This window comes from Lycorma delicatula, chromosome 2, assembly GCF_047948215.1.
Source record: "Lycorma delicatula isolate Av1 chromosome 2, ASM4794821v1, whole genome shotgun sequence".
In the NCBI taxonomy this organism is placed as follows: domain Eukaryota; kingdom Metazoa; phylum Arthropoda; class Insecta; order Hemiptera; family Fulgoridae; genus Lycorma; species Lycorma delicatula.
The window spans coordinates 111,484,553-111,501,455 of NC_134456.1; the positions used below are offsets into that span (position 1 = coordinate 111,484,553).

General features: G+C 31.8%; 1 protein-coding gene across 1 annotated transcript in view; it reads right to left on the reverse strand.

The window, feature by feature from the left end:
• The window catches only part of LOC142319131 (uncharacterized), a 47,834-nt gene that overhangs the window by 29,694 nt on the left and 1,237 nt on the right, over positions 1-16,903 (reverse strand). The window lies entirely within an intron of this gene.

Here is a 16,903-nt window from a genome sequence, read left to right on the forward strand (position 1 = left end):
TTGCTTTTAGCTGCGTAAAACTCAGAAGACTGAGTGATGCTGATGTGGCTGTTTATGTTCTCCTGACCTACGCCCTTAACAACTACTGAGAGAGCTGCTGTCCTCTTTCAGAGTCTGGCTCTCAACAAGTACCTCTCTGATATGGTTGCACCTTCGGTACAGCTACTCCATGTCATTAAGAAACAATGTTAAGTGGTGATTACCAAGTACAGGCTAAGGTATTTAGGAATGCGGAAATACATGTTATATTTTACCTAAGTTTTCCAACCTATTTGATTATTAGGACCATTTAGCCAGTTTGAATGTTAAAATGACATCTGAATATGTATTATTTCACTGACAGTCCAACATTAGTCGATGATGACAGTAAAGAAAATAAAAAGAATATCTTCAAATAATAAAGAGAGTGATTTTTTTATAAATGAAATTTGGTATCCACCACCAAAAGAACTTCTTCTGATTGAAAAAAGATTACCGATAAAACTAAGAACCAGTTCTTCGCTGAAATCAAAACAGGTTAAAAGCCTGTTGAGATTAGAAAATTTTTGCACTTAAAAATGGGGGAGATTGCAATTTTTTAAATTTCCTACAACTAAGTATTTTTAAAATCCATTACTAGTGACATTTAATTTTATTAGTGGCAAATAATTTAAAATTACAAAGTACTGTGAAACAGTATATTATAAATATTGTATTTGCATAGTAGTATTTGCAAACATTATCTTAACAAATAAACACAGATGTTAAAAGTTGTATATCTGCATTACAAAAGAATAAATATAAACAACTAACAGTGCAAAAGCATTATTAAGAAATAAAGAAAAAAACATTGATAAATAAAATAACTATGACATAATAAAAAAGAAACAATATTATGTTCATCTCTATTTGATCCCATTATATAAGGAATAGTTATTTAAATAGTAAAATATGTGTACCACTAAGAAACAAACAGGTATTGAGGGAATATGTTAAGAGCACTATCCCTATTAGGATCTTGATCAACTGATTAAAATTTCATAGAAAATGTCCAATACTACAGTAGTTAGGTAAGATTGGCTAAACTAGGTGCCACCAGATTAGGAATTCAGCAGATTATTGAATTATTAAATGTTAGTGACTTAAGGGCTTTGATAGGAATTGTTAGATCAGTAGATCAGCATGGGCATATTGAAAAACTTTAATTAGGGAAATAATACATAAGGTAAATAAATATGTGTATGCTGAGCATTTTGTTGCGTATTTAAGGGTGTGTGTGTGTGTTTGTTTTGAGGGCATGTACTTTTGGGTTTTTGAGTAGCTGAGGTCCATTGCAAAGCAAAGGGAGGTTTTAATTTGTTTATTTATTTTGTATTTTGGTAGCATGCTCATAAACATGTGTATAAATGATGTTATAGCTAATTACACATACATACGTACAGTTGTATAATTGTAGAAATAATGTTACATGATAACATTCTTCAACATCAGCATTGTAATAAAATATCAATATTATTATTAAGATGATTAAGAATTTAGGCATACATTTATATATTTTATATTGATCAACTTTTTAGTTTTACATGAACAATATTAAATCAAATGTAAATATTCAAAACATAGGCCTGAAATTTTATAAACCCACATTTTTTTTTCAGTAACTATTTTTCTAATAGGATATTAGAATTTCTGGAGGCCATTCAATTTCAATACATTAAAGGAACTTGGAAATGCAGAAAGTCAAGTTTTTAGATACCTTTTCATTCAATCAGGGCCTCATGAACGTAAATACACTGTCGAACCTCTATATAATGAAATCGAGAATCCCGGAAAAATTCGCTAGATTTTCGTTATTTCAAGGTTCATTAGCTAAATGTTTTCTAAGAATTCTATTTTTGTCTACATACTGTAGATGTCGCGTTTAGAGAAATGAATAAATGTTTACATACACAGTGTGTAAACTGCGTTATTAATGGATTTCAGGAAATTCGGCTACTTTAATATACAGGCAGTAACTGCAGAACAAGTGTTTAAATCCCTTAATAGAATTTTATTGTTAGTGGGTTATAAGAGAATCTTGGGAATTTTCGCTTTACCAGTTCAATAAAAATACCCTGTTATTCTTGACTGTTCTCAAGGATACTTTGTATTTGTATACAGGTACAATTTAGGTACGGAAATCAAAAGAATAACTATCTTACTCACAGAGATGTCCAAAATATTAATTTAATGTCATTATTTTTAAAAACATCTAAAAATTACTGTGTTACATACAATTAAACTAAACATTACTACACACTGCATTATGTTAATATGCAATATGTAATCATTTCGTTATATAGAGGTATGAAAACGTTTACAGAGGTAAATTTATACATAGTTTTTTTTAAAATGTCACGGTGCAGTAAAATTTTTTGTAAAATTGAGGTTTTTTATATAGACGTTCAACTGTATTCAGAATTTATTTTGAGTTACCCAGAAAAGAGTATATTCTTTAAATCTTGTACTTTTATATGTGCCAGGTGATTCAAAGAGGACTTCACATATTTAAAAGTATATAAAAAATTATTGAGATAACTTAAAGATTCGGTTAAGGTCTCATTTATAGAAAAACACATCAAATTTGCCACCCACCATTCACTTTGGTTCAGTGTGGCTTCCATTTGTAATGTGACAAACATCCCACCTCAAGTCGATTTCATTCCAGACTATACACAGCAAGTTGGACGTTACCTCTGCAGAAGCAGCGTTAATTCGAAATCTTAGCTGAACAAGATCACCGGGCAAAGGTGGTACATAAAACCCCACAACAAAAAAACAAACAGGGTCAAATCTGGAGAGTGAGTAATCTACCAATCTGCGAATCAAGTATCAAGAAATTCTCTGGTTCCCCGTCTTGCTGATAGTAATGGCGTCCATCTTGTTCAGAAATCGTAGTCATAATCTAACTGAGGAATTAGAAGTTTTTAAGCATGTTCTGATAAACGATACCATTTACGTAAGAAAAACAGGCCGTTCAGTCTTTATTTGCTTAGGGCATAAAAAATATTACCTTAGGGCTATCATGAATATGCTATTAAGTTTTATGAGGGGGGTTTTCCTACCCCATAATCGGCAGTTATGGGTGTTTACCTTGCTATTGATATGAAACGTTGACTCATCACTAAAAATGCATGGTTGTCTGCAATTCTATTCATTACTTCCACGCAAAACTGCAGCCGAGCAACTTTGTCGTCATCTGTAATGTGTTGAACTATGGTTAGTTTGTATGGTTTCAAGTACAACCGTTTACGTAATACATGGCAAGTAGTCCTTTGTGGAATGCCAGTCTAAAGTGAAGCAAGTAGAGTTGATTTTCTCTGGACTACGAGCAAAGCTTTCTCCGAGTTGTTCCACAGCAGCTTCAGGGATGTGTGGACATCCTGGTGATTTTACGGAGTTTAACAGAACAACATGTCTCAATGAAGGTTTGGTGCCAACTGGAAACTGTATGCCTACTAAGAGGCTCCGTACTGTACGCCCTACAAAAGTTACGTTGATCTGCAGTTGCTGACTGCAAATCGTGAAACCAAAACACAGCAAGCACGTTCCGCATCAGTAAGTGTATCAATTTTTAACAATACTGGTAACATCGGTAGTGTTCAAATTTAGAACTAACTAACTATGTGAGTCTAAACTTGATGTATTTTGCTATGGAAAGGGACTTCAACTGAATCTATATAGTTAATTGATTTTATATGCTTTTAATGATACCAAAGAAAGCAAGAGCAGATAAATGTGAAGAATACAGAACAATTAGCTTAACTAGCCATGCATCAGAAACATTAACTAGAATTCTGTACAGAAGAATTGAGAGGAGAGTGAAAGAAGTGTTAGGAGAAGACCAATTTGGTTTCAGAAAAAGAATAGGGACAAGGGAAGCAATTTTAGGCCTCAGATTAATAGTAGAAGGAAGATTAAAGAAAAAACCAACATACTTGGCATTTGTAGATCTAGAAAAGGCATTAGATAACGTAGACTGAAATAAAATATTCAGCATTTTAAGCAAATTAGCATTCAAATACTGGAATAGAAGAACGATTGCTAACATTTACAGGAACCAAACAGCAACAGTAATAATTGAAGAATATAAGAAAGAAGCTGTAATAAGAAAGGGGAGTCCGATAAGGATGTTCCCTATCCCCGTTACTTTTTAATCTTTACATAGAACTAGCAGATAATGATGTTACAGAACAATTTAGGTCCGAAGCAAGGTGAAAAGATAAAGATGCTATAATATGCTGATGATATAGTAATTCTAGCCGAAAGTAAAAAGGATTTAGAAGAAACAATGAACGACATGGATGAAGTCCTACGCAAGAAATACCGCATGAAAATAAACAAGAACAAAATGAAAGTAATGAAATTTAGTAGAAATAATGAAAATGGGCCACTGAATGTGAAAATAGGAAGAGAAAAGATTATGGAGGTAGAAGATTTTGTTATTTGGGAAGTACAATTACTAATGATGGATGAAGCAGGAGATTTGTTTGCATCAAAAATTAATTTAAATGTCAGGAAAAGATTTTTGAAAGTATATGTTTGGAGCGTCGCTTTATATGGAAGTGAAACTTGGACGATCGGAGTACCTGAGAAGAAAAGATTAGAAGCTTTTGAAATGTGGTGCTATAGGAGAATGTTAAAAATCAGGTAGGTGGATAAAGTCACAAATGAAGAGGTGTTGCGGGAAATCGATGAAGAAAGAAGCATTTGGAAAAAAATATATAGTTAAAAGAAGAGACAGACTTACAGACCACATACATATTAAGGCATCCTGAAATAGTCGCTTTAATATTAGAGGGTCAGGTAGAAGGAAAAATTGTACAGGCAGGCAACGTTTGGAATATGTAAAACAAATTCTTAGGGATGTAGGATGTAGCGGGTATACCGAAATGAAACGACTAGCACTAGATAGGGAATCTTGGAGAGCTGCATCAAACCAGTCAAATGACCAAACACAAAAAAAAATATGCTTTTAAAGTTGTGAAATCCCCTTTTGAATCACCCGGTACATTAAAAATGTACTATAATGCCAAACATAATGTTCTGTTAAATACTGCATAATTTTAATATAACAATAACACAAATATTCCATGCATTAAGGATAATGCATCATATTTTATCATGTTATTGATAGCTTTATATGCAAAAGCAGGTTTAAAAAATTATAAAAACAGAGAAATAAAAGTTAATGTGTCATAAAAAAATAGTTTGTATCAGTTTTCATCTCCTCCAACCAAAAAGAAATTGAAATTTCGATTTAAATACAACTCTTTACTTTATTTTAAAATCATTTTTTTAAAACATTTGATTCCATATTAGGAAAAAACGGCAAAAAAATTTTATTTCTTCAATTTTTTACTATTCCTTAACAAACTTGAGTCTCAAGTCATATTTAAACAAATGTTTTAAGAAACTAATATTCACAGAGATGTATGCATGTACGTTAAGTACAATAATCATTATCAAGAATAACAAAAAACAATAGCATGTTTATAAAACAAAGTGTGGAATACAACGGCATCCTGTTTACCTTCTTCACTGAGTCAACTACACAACTGCATATCAGCACACCAAGTCCTCTGAAATGCAAATATTTCTCAGTTCTAAAAATTACAGATTTAGTTTATCACAGTTTCTGAGTACGTAGTGTACATCGTAATGTGTCAGAGTAGTTATAACTGGTGCCTCTCATACCAGAAAAAGTTGATATGATTAGCATTTTGAAATTTAAAAACATGATTCTATTACTCTTATTAAAAAATAATTTTTAGATTTATGACAGAAGAAATTTTTTTGTTTATTTTTTCTGAGCAATCACTTCCTCAAGTTTGATTACATAGTTTTGAAACATGGTGTATAATATTCTACAAACAGATTGTTAGTAGGTCAATTAATGATTGACAAGTAACTGGATAGGGACATCAATGGACTACTGAATAAAGACGAATTTCAGTTATTTGAATAACTATTAATATGTTTGTATTGAGTAATTCTTTGGTCTTCTTTTATGTTAAGACATATTTTATTTAAATAATATTCTCATATTTTTTTTTTATAGAGCAATTAAATAAAAATATAAACATTAACTTAAATGTATCGTTTACATGATATAATGATGTTTCTTTTTATATGAATATTCAATTAATCTAACATTACTAGCATTTTAAGGAAAGAAACTGATTTGGAACCACATGATTTCATTGTACGCCGATTAAATTACATATACACCTTTTTTTTTATTGTTATTACTGAATTATTATTTATTTTAAATATATATTTTTTTTTACAATCAGAGGTTAATAATTGTTAAAAAATCAATATATTTAAATTAAACAAAAACGTTAAAATAAAAAAAGGAGGCGAAGTCGGATTCGAACCGATGTGCCTTCCCCTTGCAGATCCAAATATTTCATTAATTAAAATTTTGTTTGGCTATAACTCTGGAACCAATGAAAATAAGTACCACCTATGACATATTGTTAAAAAGCTCTCAATGAGGGCTCATCCAAAATTTATCCAAATTTTCTGGATTTTGGGCTTTTTTGGACACGTTTGGAACAGTCGACTGCAATCAAAAGGAGAGGTGCACAACTAGATGTTAGAGGTGCACAACTAGATGTTACAACAGTCCTAAACACAAAATTAGCCTACGTCTAATAGTTTTTGAGTTATGCGAGATACGTAGGTACATACATACGTACGTACAAACGTCACGCCGAACCTAGTCAAAATGGATCCAGGGATGCTCAAAAAGGATATTTCCGGTGAAATCTAACCGAAATTTTTCCCGATCACAATACTTCTTTTACTTCGTACAAGGAAGTAAAACGTAACAACTTCAAAGACGTTTAACAAATAATAAAACGGGCAGTTAAAAAAAGAAGAACACTGTTAGTGCACATAATCATCCCAGTATTCTTTGAATTATTACCGTATCACAGGAAGATTACAGAATTATAATAAAGAGTTGAAATTGAATATAATATTGCAGTGCAATACTACAAAAAATATTAATAAACTTCTGCAAGTAATAAAGGTTAGAAATGTTTTTTTTTTTTTATTTTAATGTAATATCATTCTGTTCTCCGCTAATTATTTGAATTCATCATATTATTTACGATAACCTATTTTCTTAATTATAAATTATATTAGGCGATTCATGTAGTGTTACCGGCGATTTCTGAGCTTATTCTAGTAGCGAAAATAATGAATAAAGTACATAAAAACTTGGGAAGGGAAACGCATTGTTGGCGAGTTACGATTTGCGAAAACGTTTGCCCTGATACCTGTGCAGAGTGAAATAAAACCACACTGAAATTCTAGGAACTCAAATTATGGGGTAAACGTGATAGTTTCTCATGGTTTTTGACCTGATAAATTGAATAAAACAGGTTCCATAACCATATCTCCAGTAGTTTTCATAATATCCGACGTATAACAGAAAAAATTGTTGTTTAAAAACACTTTTTTTACGTTTGAAATACAAAAACTTCATTAAATGATGAATAAATGCGTAAACTGTTATCAGAACTTGTTGAGAGCTTAATTCTGAGAAAAGTGATGTAAATTAGCCCAATAAAAAACTAAGTAAAAGTTCAATAAATTTGGCTTTATTACCAACACTTACTTGTTACACTTACTTTAAAAGCTCAAGGCTTTTAAATGTTATAAACTACAGAATAGTTAACCATATACAGTTGATAGAATGCTAAAAAAATAAAAATGTAATTGATACATTTAATAAGGTTTACAGTAAATTTTCAAAAATCTGTCTTACTTCAATACATTTGGCTGCACGTTTTCGGATTTCCAGCGCTGCTCTTCGCAATGCTGCACGACTTTCCTTAATTTGTGTGGCGGCATCTGTAAAACGAGGAACCAACTCTTATCAACTTTTCCATTGTGCACAATACTTTTCATCCAATCGCTTACGCAGAAATCTAACTGTGTTTGATGAGGTGATCTTGGTGGCCAGGAGTACCATCGCTCTGGAAATTGCTCATTTAAGTATGCCACCACGGCACGTGAGAAGAAGGGAGGTGCACCATCGTGCTGAAAGTACATGTGGTATCTTGATGCTAGTGGAACATCTTTAACAGCAGCGGCAATTGTTCCTTAAGGAATTCCACGTACATGTCAGAATTCAGACTCCTTGAGAAGGAATAGCTCAATTAGCTGATCGAACATTAGACCACACAACACACTGACGCTAAGTCAGTGTTGAAAATTACGTTCTACTGTCGTGTGCGGATTGACATCTGCTCTAGTGTGCTTGTTAGAAGGTAACTGATGCCGTCCCGAATAAAGTGAGCCAAGTCATAATATAAAATGAATCTGTGTAATCGGCGGTTCATATTCAACCAGTTGCAATACTGCTAACGAAGAGGAGGATCTCTTGGTTGAAGATTTTGTGCTCGTTGATATGGTAAGGACAGCTGTTATTAAGAAGTGTCCTCCACATCATAGAACTGGAAACTCCGAACCGTCGGGAAAAGGAGTCGTTACTAACACCCGGACTGCGTTGAGTAGCTTCGATAATAGTTTCTTCAATATAGACCTCATGATGGGCAGAACGGTGAGCTGTGACTACTAATGCTGGGAAGTGTACTCGTCTCTCGTGGCCACAATTGTTTAGGATTTGGAATCCGTCGTTGATATTCTGCAGCAGCAGTTGCATTTCAATGACACACTCCCAATATAAATAACATGTCGGCGTATTCCTCGGTCGTAAATAACAAAGGCATTACTACAGTATGACTCAAAACAAACACACACACAAACTCACTCTCTCTCTCTCTTAATTAAACTACACTATACTCGTAATAGTTCAAAGCAGTAACGCACAAATAATACACTCACATGACATAAAATCCATTACTGACCAGCTGATTTCTGTGTTACCAACTTTGCCATTTTTCAGTTTGCCAGTTAATTCAAGAAAGTACTAGATATTTTGGACATTAATACTGAATCTTTTTACAATATTAATTTTATTTTTATCTTTAATATATCACTACTTTTTACCTTTGCACTTCGTAGGAAAGTAAGCATGCCTTGTACGTGTAATCTCTTCGTTTTCATACGGTAAGTGTTAGTAATAAAATTAGATTTATTAACTTGTGTTTGTGTTTTATTCGGCTATTTTACATCAATTTTTTTCTGATTAAAATGTTTTGCAAGGTTTGATAATAAATTTCACGCATTTATTAGTCATTTAAGATAGTTTTTGTATTACAAACGTAAAAAAACTTGTTTTTAGACAACACTTTTTTTGTTTTACATCGGATATTATGAAAACTATCGCGATATGGTTTATTCAACCAGAATAACCTGTTTTATTCAATTTGTCAAGTCAAAAACCGTCAAGTTTACTGCAATTTGGTTCCTAGAATGTCAGTGTGGTTCTATTTCACTCTGCCCAAGTAATCGGGGCAAAATCTTTCGCAAGCCGTAACTCGCTAACGACGCGTTTTCGTTCCCATGTTTATGTGAACTTTTTTCATTATTTTCGCTAGCAGAACAGCTCAAAAAACGCCGGTACCACTGCTGAATCACTGTGTATATATTGCAATCTTTTTATTCCTCCACAGTTTTGATCTGCTACACATCATTTATCACCAAATTCATCAAACCTGGATGTCAATACAAGATTCATCAACTTATGCGATTCGTCTCTTCACAAGATTCTTCATTTTCTATTTATTTTATAATATCTTCACTTCAAATTTTATCAACTCTCTAATTTTTTTTATCTCCTGTAAAAGTACATTTCAAAAAAAAATTCTTTCCTTTCTGTATTTTATATCGTTCATATTTTGCTACGATAAAGTGTTATACTTCATACAGATATTTTCAAGTTTTATTTCTAAAACTTACATCTCTATTAGTACTCTCTTCTTATAAATAGTGGCTCTAATTCTTATTAATAGTAGTAGCTCTCTCTTCTTAAAAAAAAAAAAGTCACAGTTGCTTAACGTAGAAGGTAGGTAGATAAATATTTGGTGATATACAGTGTGGCACTAATTTATAATTTTTTCTAAGTACTTTAGCGTATTCTGCGCTGTAGACTCGCCATGTTATTAGATTTGAATAAATTCAGAAAAAACTAGTAAAGTTTTAAATTATTTTATGTTGAACCTAACAATACAATAATTACGTAGATGCCTAACCTACAAATATTTATTAGATTGTTTCCTGATTTTGGGATCTGTTTCGATACAAATGTGCATTATTTGGTCAATAGCCTGTCATTTTTTCTGCAAATATTTCACAGAAATGTAGTTTCAAACAAAACAATTGTCATTTCTGGTCGACTGACTTAAATTGATTAGTTGTATAATGCTCTGATCCATTTTACTCTTCCCTTCTCTTTATCCTTCATGGCAAATATTGGAGCAATTTTTTTTAGTTGTCTGTAGAATAGCCTGCCTATCATTCCTGAGTTCATCTGTATGTAATGTATATTATTATTTACATTATAATTTGAATTAATTTACAGTATATGGAAAAGAAATAATGCTATTTATTAAATTTTACTGTTACTTATCTAGTAATTTATCTGAATCCACTAGGTACTACTTTAACACATAAACCACATCTTACATGTTATCCCATAATTTATATTTGTCAAATGCAACTTCAGTAAGTAGAGCTCAACAAAAAATCATAGTAAACATTCACAAGAGCAATGTAATCACCTTTGAAATCTTGACAACATACAATTAGACAAATGGTGTTGAATTATATACTAGTTTAATGTTTGATTTAGAGCTGCAACTATTTTCTGGAATAAAATTAGATATTATATAAGTATAAAATTGGGTAGGTGTGACAACCTGAACATTATATTTACACCTATTCACACAAAAGGACATAAAACTTAACATAGATCAACTGTACTGTGTAGCCTGTAGACAGTCGAGGCAATTAATAACAGTAAGTTGCAGAGGAAAAAAAGTGGTTCAATAAAAAAATTGTTTTGATGTTCATTAAAATACTGTTAAAACTAAGCAGCTACTATGAAAAAAATATAGAATATTATGGAATTGCTGTTAGAATGGAATTCAATTAAAAAATTAACTAGATGTAGAACATAAAGCCTGAAGAAAATCAAGGTACTATATTTTAAGCTCCTAAATTTTTTTACTATAATTAATTTTAATTTTTAATTGTTTTTACTATAATTAAGCTCCTATATTTTTTTTACCAAAAATAATTGAAAAAAGAGAATTTATGAGCTGTAAGTATTTGAGAGCAATAGATAATGTCAACATTTTTCTGATAAGCATTTCTACCACAAGTTAAGTTTGGTATAGCCACAAAATAGGTAATGAAAGTTTCTTGATAACTCCACAGAAAGAGCTGCCCCCAATCAAACTGTACAATACCAAGGATGATATAGGCTAATGATGAATACAGTGGATGACTAGCCAACCCCACAAAAAAAATGAGGTTAGGGATATGGGAAATGAATAAGGAGAAAGGGTAATGACCAGTCCAGTCCAGTCCACTGTAAGGACACAAAAGATAAAAAACTTCTGTGAACCCATGGTGACTCCATCGCCCAGTGTGTCAACACTGCTCTCAGCCTGCTGATTGATTCCTGGGATAAGGAATTCCCCCTCTATCAAATGCCAATGGCCTCTAATAGAGCAGAGGAGTGGATAAAGGGTCAGGTTAGGGTACTCTCTTGCCTTTGGGATGAGAAATTACTCCTAAAGGTAACATCAACGACTCGAAAATGTGGAAGGCAATGGAATACCATCACATTAAAGTTTCCTCGGGAATCCCGAGAAGAGACATGACAGTGATGCTTCATGAAAAATATTTTGGAGGTAAAATACTTCGTCCTCGGATCTCCAGGAAGGGAATTTATTGAAGCATAGTAGTAATGAACTGAGTAATGGATACATCAAGAAAGGAGGCTAAGAGAATGTTAATTGGAACTATGAATGTTTGCACTCTTTTACAGGCAGGGAAATTGAAAAATGTAAAGCAATTTAATGGAGAGTTTGGAAGTGGAGAATATCGGTGTTACTATTCTGGACAGGGAAGAGTGGAAGTCTGGGAGTTTATTTGTAGTTAGAAAAACTTTGAATAAAATAATTAAGGTGATTATATAAATATTAAAATCATAAAAAATAAAGGGTACAAAAAATTACATCATGTTGATCCAGTTTTACAAGCTGTCAAGCCAACACTCAAATGAAAAAGTAGAAGTATGTTATAATATATTAGAAGTGACACAAAAGGAAGAGTAGCACATGTTTTATTGTGATGGGTGAATTGAATGCAGTGATCGGAGAATGAAAGGAAGGTGTAATTGTAAATTATGGACCTTGTGAGGGGAGATAAGTAGTGAACTTTGTTAAAGAAAACTCTTTGACAGTTGCAAATACTCTCTTTGAAAATCACAAAAGAAGAAGGTATAGCTGGATCTTTCTCTTTGAGGGAAAGTGGTACCAGATTGACTACATATTAATACAGAATAGGTACAAGAATTGTCTTAAAAATATAAAGTGTATCCAGGAGCTGATGTTAATTTGGATAACCTGGTTAAGCTTTAGTACTTGTGAAATTGAAGAGTTATGAGAGGTAAAATGGCCACCAAGTTTAAGATAGATGCTTTCAATAATTCCTGAATTATTGGCAGAGAGAGTTTTACTGAGGACATTGATGGGAAATAGATCAGGATGAAAAAGAGTCTGAAAAGGGCTGCAGGAGAAGTAATAAAGTTTAAGACAAGCAATGGAACAAAAAAAGTGGGTTACTGAAGCCATGGTGCAGAAGATGAAAGAAAGAAGGAAATGAAAAAAATGTACACAGTGATGAAGGGAGAAAAAGGTGTAGGAGATTAAATAATGAATTATTGAGGAGGGAAGTTGAGATGGCAAGAGAGAATTGTATGAGAAACAAATAAGATAGAACAATTGGAGAGAGAAGTAAAATTTGACTGATGTTCAGAGAGGCCAGGCAGATATGTTTTCAAGAAAAAGGAAGTACATTACGAATGAGAATTTAAAACAAAGATGGGACAATAGCAAGGAATTCTCAAAATGTTCTGCAAAGATGGAAAGAATACATAAGGGCTGTATCACCTGGAACACTGACCAATGAAGCTAGTTGAGAGGAAGAAGCAAGCATGTGTGAGGAAGAAAAAGACTATCATATTCTGGAAGTGTGGAAAAAGCTTTTAAAGAAATTAAGAATAAAAACATCTTCGGGCTTGATAAATTACCGATATAGATTCTAAATAGTTTGGGAAGTAAAGGAAGTTATATATTTGTTAAATGAGATTTATGAGAAGGGTAAATTGTGAAGAGACTCCTTATCAACTATGAGACTCCTTCACCAATTGAGAAAAAGAATGCAATCAAGTGTGAGGGATTCAGAACTATAAATTTGTTGTCCCATGCAACTAATGTGCTTCTGAGGTTTATAAACAGAAGGATATCTAGCAGACTTTAAGAATTTATTGGATTACTAAAAACTATTGGTGAAAGGTATATTGAGGAAGGAAGAGATGCGTATGTAGTTTTTGTACATCTTGAACAAGAAGTGAAAATTCAAGAAGGAAATTACTTGACAGAGGAAAGCAAGACTGGAAGAGATATTTGTCAGGAATGCTGTCTTTTCACCTTCCCCGTTTAAAATTTAACTTGAGATCATAGAAAAATGCATGAAAGGAAGGGGAGGTGTGTGTTTTGGCGGGAAGAGAGTAAAGTGCATCAAATTTGCTGATGACATGGATCTGCCAGCAGAAAATATCAAAACACTTAAAGATATGCTGATGAACTTTGATAGAATGTGTAAGCACTTTGGTATAAAAAAACAACAATAATTGATAATTAATCTGGAAGGAGAAGAAATTGAACAGGTAGAGTTGTTAAATATTTTGGGAGCATTATCTGTGATGCACAAAGTTAATAAAAACTACAATTACAATGGCAAAAGAAGCTTTCAATAGAATGAGAAATTTGTTGTGTAGTAAGCTTGTTAAACATCTAAAAAAAAGATTGGTCAAATGTTTTGTATGGAGTGTAGCATTATATGAGGTGGAGACATGGACTTTATGCAAGGAAAATGGGATAAGATTGAGGCATTCAAAATGCAGATCTGGAGGAGTATAGAAAAGATAATGTAGACAAACAGTATTAGTAATAATGAGGTGTTAGAAGTGAGAGAGGGTAGATCACTACTACAGACTTTGAGAAATAGAAAAAGAAACTGGATTGGACTTGTGTTACAGAAGGACTGCTTCTTAAAGATTGTCTTACAGGTTGCAGTGAATGGTAAGAGAGGGAGAGGGAGACGGAGATGAAAACTGCTCAATGATATTAAGACAGATACAAGTTATGTTCATATAAAAAGGTTAGCTGAAAATAGAAAAGAATGGAGAGTCAATACTGTATAAGGACCTGCTAAATAGCAGAATACTGATACTAAAATACTTCAATCAGCCAGATACTTCTGTAGGTTTTGTGAGCTGCAAGAATGGATGACTAAAATCTTTTTGGCAAGTTTTAAAATGTTAACCTTATGTTTCTGAATTTCTTACGATACTTTCTAAGCATTCTTTTTATTGAGGATTCAATTATTTTTTGAAATTTTCCAAAGTGTGTGTATTTGGAAAAAATTGGTTAATTCTAAGCAACTACTTTGATCAACTTCTTTCCCATATTTAACGTTCAATAGAAATGCTTAGGATCAGGAAAACACAAGATTTAAATGTCAGAAGGCAGGTTTGGACAGCAGATGATACATGCAAGGTCAAAGCCTGTGCTACATTACCATAGCAAATTAGCAATCAGATTTGTGAGCTATGGCAATCTGTTCAGATGCTAATCTGTTCTGTGAAGAGTACGGGTTAAGAGTTTTGTGGAGAGAAGTTAGAGGTAAAATATCAAAGTATGGCAATACTCAACATCATCTCATAGAACACTTGGCTGAATTTATATTTAAATGAAAATATAGCTACTACAGAAAGAGAATACACCACATGTTCTGTACTACTAGTAACATGTATGACAGAGAATACTATCACCATGAAGAGTGAAAACCTTTCGAAGAGTGCTGTCTGTCATCTTCAATAGCTGAATTAAAGTCTGATTCTGACGATTATTAAAGTTAGTTTTTAGTTTGCTGTTATTATATTTTGGTTGTTGTTTCCTTTTAGCTTAATTTATGTTGACCTTTTCTGTCATTAACATAACATACATCAGTACAAAAAAAATTTGATGTTGTTAGTCATATTTACTGAATATAGGTCAAGGTTTTTTCTAACATTTTTTCCCATAAAATGGGGGAGGCCTATCTATAATCAGAAATGACCCAACAGCGCTGAATTACATTTGGATTCAACTAGGCTTTTAAGCTATTTTGTAGTTGATTTTTGTTTCTATATTCGTGGTGGACTTATGTAATTTTATAGTAATAACTACCTTCAATTATTATTAATAAAGTGCCTAATTAATGGAAAAGGTTGAATGGATGAGTCTTTTATCAAAGATTGGCTTAAAACAGTCTGATCCAGAAACTTAGGTCTTAGAAGACAGTGATCCATGTTAATATAGATACATTCAGGAGTCATTTGTCTGAAAACGTAAAATTGGATGTAAAACACTTAACACTGATTTAGTTATAATACCTGATAATGATACAACTTCAAAATTACAGGTTCTCAATGCAATTATGAACAAGTCTTTTAAAGATAATCTTAAAAAATATAAGTGTTGGATGAAAAGCAACAGTCCATCAGCTAACTCCTATTAGAAGAACAAAAAGCACCTTCTGTAAGCTTACTATGCGAGTGGATTGTAAAGTTATGGAATTAATAACATCAGATAGCACTAGACAAGGATTTAAAAATATTGTATTAACAATACATTAGATGAAACTGAAGATGATATTCTGTGAGAGGAAAAATCAAGCAATGAAAAAAATTTTATTTACAGATGACAGAAGTGTCAATTCAAGTATGCGTTTGGAGTAAATTTTTGTGAAATAGTGAATTTTTTAATGCAATTTATTTTTTCATGAAAATATAGAAAATTTAAATAAAGATTTAAAAATCGCAATCATTATTATTTCTTTTAAGATATTTCATACTAAAAATGTTGTACACAATTCTACATTTATTTATTATGATATTATTTATAAAATTTAAGAAATTATATAAAGTATTATAAAATAGCATAATAAAATATTAATATAATAACAATAAAAAGATGTATAGCATGCATTATGTAAATAGTACTATAAAATACTAATACAATAGTATAATAAAAAGTATTTATAGTAGTATTATTATAATAAATTTGGAAATTAATTTCTTATTAGTAGTAAAATTTTATTTAATGAAAAAAGTTTCTAAAAACGTTTCCTGAAAATTAAATTAAAAAATGGCTAAGTTGACCTATATTTAGAGTTTATGTGTATTTGAATAAATACAGCTAATTGCTCAGTATTACGAAAAACTGAAAAATAATTACAGGATGACAATAGATATCCTGCAATTAACCTGTTAATTGGTAGTTAATCCATCATTGATGAACTGTGAAAGCAGCATTATGCTTATGCCTATGGTGTAACTAATGTATATTATACCTAACTGATAGAATTTTGTAATTTTAATTTTTTTGCAATTTTCCTGCATTTTTTTAGTCAATAAAACAAATGTAATGAGATGCAACAGAATGTAAAACAATAATGAGTTTTTTCCCAATTTGTATTTTTGAGAAGAGACCTCAAACAAAATACATCTTAAAATAGAAAAACCATCCATATTCATAGTACAAATTTATAATCGATAAAATTTCTGTTCTATTACAAAATTCTAAGGAAAAATTATGGAATCGTGGAAATAAATTTATAGATTTTTAAA